Here is a 6,000-nt window from a genome sequence, read left to right as displayed (position 1 = left end):
TTTCATTTAAATTACTCGCACTCGCACTCATACACTCAAAAAAAAATCGTCCTGAAACCCTACAAATAATATTTTTATATTTGTAATAAATAGAAAAAAATCTTTCACCAAAAATTGTTTTCAATATAAGAAAGTTTTTTGATTTTAAGAAAAACAAATCATTCTACATTTAAGAAAAAATGTTCAAAATATTGGAAATTTGTCTCAATTTTTTGACAGTTATATGATAAATAAATTTAATCATCTTCCTAAATATATAAAAATAAATTTCTGAGTGTACTGAGGAAAGGGAGTAATCAAGAGAGCATTGGAGCACGTAATTGTCAGCATACACTCAAACTGAGAAACAAGTATGAGAAATGAGAACTCGTATTTCACTTTATTCATTTATTTATTGGCAATGGCAATTGTTGCGATCAAATTGAATATGAGTAGACTCAAAATGCAGTTGAACGAATGACTAGACATAGACGATGAGTCAAAGGATTAAGGACTAAGGACTGTCCAAATGAGCACACAGTTTGTTGTTGCAACATGTGCGTGTGCAAAAAAAAACAAAGCAGAAAAGTGCATTGAAGTTCGCTGAGTGGGGAAGGAGAAAACAGGGAGTGCTGAGAGAGGGAAGGGTTATGGTTGGATTTTTAATACCCGTTACTTAAAAAACAAGTAAAAGGGTATATTGTGTTCATTGGAATGTATGTAACAGGGAGAAGGAGGCATCTCCGACCTCATAAATAATACATATTCTTGACTAGCATCCACAGCCAAGTCGATATAGCTTTGTGTGTCTGTCCGTCTGTCCGTCAGGCCGCCTGAGCGCCTAGATCTCAGAGACTATAAGAGATAGAGATACCAAATTTGGAACATAGATTTCTATAGACCCCACGCAGGTCAAGTTTGTTTTAAATTTTTGACACGTCCCCGTCCGCCCCCGCAAATCCCGAAAAGCCACCAGACCCACAGTTTTTAAGATAATACAGTGTTTATGGTAATTAACGTTACCTATTAATATTATCTATAATATCACTTAAGCGCAGCAAGATCGGACAACTAGAACAGGAGTAATAGCTAACCAAAGTAAATAATAATTTTATTATTTCAATACAATAGCCCAAAAGTATGCAGTAGTTTTTATTATTAATTTCTTTAAAGTACTTTTATATAAATTGAAATAAGTTACGGGTATCCTTTGGTCGAGATCTCGACTAAAGCCTTTCCCACTTGTTTAATTTCGCTTGGGTGGCGCGAAAACGCATCGCCAATTGGCAGACACTTTGGCACAATTGGGTCATAAACTAGTTCAAGGATCTTAAGCTTTGCAGTCAATAATTTGTTTGTAATTTGAACAGCTCGACTGGCTTCTTGACATTTCTGCTCCCTTCTCCCTTCCTCTCCATCTCTCTGTCTCTTTTAAATCTGCCATCAATCGTACATAAAATATGCACATTGACTAAACTTGAGTCTCTAGCTTTTTCCACACTCAATATTTGCTTTTGGCATAATTATAAGGTCATCGTTTTGGCGCCTACTTCTCACACTTTCCCCCTCCCTTAACTGCCTCTGAGATTTGTCGAACCACTTAAATAATTAATTGTCATGATTGATTACCCTGCGGACAGCATTTTATTAATCGGCAACTTGTTTACTTTCACTTCGAGGCTAAGCCAGCACTAACTCTAAGTAATCACATTTTAATGGCTTACTCTAGCGCATAATTAGAGCCGAAATTATTATAGCCAATGGCCAAGAAATATTCACTGTTTTCTTTTGTAATTAATTCGCCCTCGAATTATGAAAGTTTGTCACGTTTATCAATTCAAGCGAAGGCTAGAAATTTGGCTAACAGGTTAAATAAAATCTACTTTGTTTCATTATTTTTTATGCCCATTAAAATATGCAAACAAGGGTATTATAGCTTTGTGAGAATGTATGTAACATAATAAATAATATAACTTAACCCTAAATACCTTGAAGATTCTCATAGAATGGAATAATAAATACAAAAGTTGGTCAAAAAAATTTTAATCACAGATAGATCTAAAAAAAGTCCTTAGATTATAGATATTTCTTGATTTATGTTATATTTAGTGGATATAGCGTATCTCTTTGTCGAGCAGAGCATGCTTACGTCTTTAATAATTCACGTTTATTAATTTATGTTTTGTTTTATGAAAATTTCATTGCCTACTTCAGGGCGCGAATGAGTTCACAGGGACTTTGAGGATTGTAATCATAACCTCAACCTCTGTCAGCTCATATAGAAATACTCCGAGTTGTAATTCAATTAGTTTTCTTCGTTGTTAATTAAAGCAAAGACTTTTCGCAGCATGTGACACTGGACTTACTGTAGGGACACGCCCTCTAAATGGGGCGTCAGTAGTTGTTCTTGTAATTTCAGTGTTTCTGCGTAAAATAATTAAAACAAACATCCTGTAAGGACACCCCGCCAGGCAAGGCAAGAAGCTAAGTAGATTTCAAATTATGACATTAGTGTTGATGACATTTGGCATGGGACAAACACACACACACACACACACACACACACACACAAGCACACACACACCGCACTTGGATGATATGTGAAGTGCTAATGAGGCGTTCTGTCTGCTTGGCCAAATTGCAAGGAGCTGGCCAAATTAATTAAATAGAGTCGCCACAGAATGTTAAGTTGTAAGCTGCAGACTGAGCCATTAAAAATTAATAGCTTCTCTAAAAATAAAGCTTCAATTCTGCACAAAAAAAATATTTCCCTAAATTTCATACTTACATGAGGATTACAAACTTAAATATATTTTTGAAACTTTTATTTAATCATAAAAAATAAAATTTTAATTTTTTTTTTAATTTTTAAAACATATTTAAAGGAAAAATTTAATGTGATTTCTGTTATAATTTTCATTTAATTCGATTCGGAAAAAAAAACTTTATTGTCCTATATTTTTGTAAAAAATAAAATCTAAACTCTTCTTTTGTTAACTTTTATTTAGTAATCTAAAATATAGGTTATTTCGTAACTTTAAATTAAATATATCAAAACAATTTTTTGTTTTAATTTAAAAAAAAACTTAAAGGAAGAGTTGAACGTGATTTTTGTAACTACATTTTTTATTTGATATTTAGGCAGATTTTGTTAAATAAAAAATCAATAAATCAAAAAAGTAAATTAATTTAAAATGCAATTAATAAATTGAATAGCATTTAAAGATAACAATATGATTTATATATTTAATTAATGGAGTTTTTCCATTGTTTATAATCAAAAAAAAGATTCATTGGCTTAATTAGCAGCACTTAAGTAATTTATTGCCTGTCATGCTGATTTGCAAATTCGCATTAATGAATGTCAGCTAAAGCATGTTAATTTGATTTCATTTCATTTTAATCACATTGCTCATACGCACAGGTGTCGCAGTTGATATTTACAAGGCGTAACCTTGTAATTTTCACTGCCAATAACTCAAATGTCACACAGTTAATATGAATGTCCTTGCTGATGATGATGCTGATGTTGCTGTAGGCGTGTCTCATTCGAAATTACTTTTTATGCTGAAAACGAACTGGATTTCTTAAGAAAGAAATGCCCCGAACTGAAATATGTATCAAGTATTTTAAAGCCATGTAAATTTTATATATTATATGTGGGTTGTTACGCAGTCTATCTTCTGTCTCTGTATGTGTGTGAGTGTGTGTGAGTGCATTATACTTATTCAATGTTTTTGTGCTTATCACGCATACGTCAAGTTGTCTGCGGGAATGCGGGCAGACATTTGACATAAAATAGGTGAAAGAAAAACAAGCTGACGACAAATACAAAAACTCCTTTGGCATATTGCATATTGTATAAGCAAATTGCTTAAAGATGTGAAAGACGAAAATAATATATTGCTCTTGGATTTCAAAGACACAACTTTGCAATCTGATATTTCCGACGTTTTTGTCTCCAAAAAAATAGAAACATTGACTAAAGAAAAATCTAATATAAATATATTTTCATATAGTGCTGCTCTGCATATTTATTAGTTACACTTGCTTATAATTTGATGCATAGAGTGTGTGTTGATTTATTCCATGTGTTCATCTATGCAAATGCAGGCACAATAATCAAGGTAATTGTGTACTGGCCAAGGATGGTAGCCAAAATGTAACAGCCACTCGAGTTATCAATGCAATTACACATGAGTTCATCTTATTTGCAGCACTGTGTGTATGGAGAGAAAGACAGAAAGAGAGAAAGACAGAAAGAGTGAGAGGCATAAAGTTACAACAGAAGCAAGCTTAAATTTTCAAACCGAATCAAACATTTGTTAGATAAGGAAAACAGAGAGAGAGACGTGTTTTGGCCTGGCCTAGATGTATGCTTTCAACATATACACAGAAAAAAACTTTGTGACATTGATTGGATTTTCATATATGGAATTAGTCAGTCTAAAGTGAGTGCACTTATATTTAAAAATAAATATCAATGCATGTAGGTAATTTGAAGAGATTTTAAAATTTTTACATATTTAAAATAAATAATAAAATGAGAAAAATATTTGACTTAATTATATAAATATTTTAAACATTGAATTAAATTTAAAAAAAAAAACTAAAAATACCACAAAAAACCACAAATATATAACAAACAAGTGGAAAGGCTCTAGCCGAGATCCCGACCATAGGATACCCTTTAATATATAATATATATTAAAGTACTTTTAGGAAATTACTATCTAATAAAAATTACTGCATACTTTTAGGTGATTGTACTGAAATAATAACTTTATCAATAACTTTAGTTAGCTATTACTCCCGTTCTACTTGTCCGATCTTGCTGCGGTTAAGTGATATTATAGATAATATTAATAAATGACCATTTTTATTCAAAGTGTTTTATTTTACTTTGGTCTATATTTTTATAATAACTTTAATATTTTAGTGTATTGTTCGTTAAATCATTTAATATTTTATTTATTTGTTTTGATATTATTTTTTATATTTTATTCTTTAAATTTAAAATTAAATGTTACTATTTTTTGGTTGTACCATGCTGCTTTTCTCTCGGTGTACATTTGAGCAAATTGAAACGTGCTGATTTTGCTGGCAGAGTCCTGTTAACTGGTTGCCAGTTGGCCAACTGAATGACAGCAATTTGCAGCAGCATCTATTATAAGAGATGCACATGTGTCAAGCGTGCAAATCGCTTGGCTAAAAACAAGTCCACAACTTGCCTGGGAAATTCTCTCTTTCTCTCCCTCTCTCTTTCACTCACCAAACGCCCTGAGATTTAGAATGCACTTAGCCAAGAAACTGGCAAAACAAAGATGCACTTAATTGAGCGTGAAAGCGACCGAGCATGTGTGTAAAAGAGACAGCAAGTTTGCTGACAAATTTAGTTACGATTTAAGCACAAAACTTGATCTACATATTATTTATTTTAATTTAATTTCATTTGCTTTATTTTCAACCCAGGGCTTTCATTATAAAGTGTATAAATAATTTATCTAGCTTACATTGTCTTAATAATTATTTATAAATATAGCTGAAGCATTATTTAATTTATTTATTAATATCTCAAATTGAAAATTATTTGTTTTTTATAAATATTTTTTTATTTAATTATTTATTTCATTTGATTATATTTATCTTTTATTAATTAAAACATTTATCTCCTTCGCATTGTTGTCATAAATATTTACATTTATCGTCAATCATCAATGCATTTTATTTATTAATTTTACATTAATACATATCTTTATTTATTTATTTTTTCATGTCCCTCAAAAACAATATTAGTTTGTCGTTAGAGCCATTTCTACCCTATAATCATAGCAATCAATTAGTCTAAATATGTCTGTCTGTTTAACTACTAGTATTTGTTTTGGTAATTGATTCGTGTATTGTTTCATTATACAGTTATTAAACAAATAAGCTGCCATTTAATGACACATCACGCATACGCCATGTTTACTGTCATTTCATTTGTATACAATAAAAATCAATTTGTTTGTCTGACATTGC

Source organism: Drosophila innubila, assembly GCF_004354385.1.
Source record: "Drosophila innubila isolate TH190305 chromosome 3L unlocalized genomic scaffold, UK_Dinn_1.0 0_D_3L, whole genome shotgun sequence".
NCBI classification, from domain to species: domain Eukaryota; kingdom Metazoa; phylum Arthropoda; class Insecta; order Diptera; family Drosophilidae; genus Drosophila; species Drosophila innubila.
The sequence above is the reverse complement of the archived record's forward strand: the minus strand, read 5'-3'. Positions refer to the sequence as shown.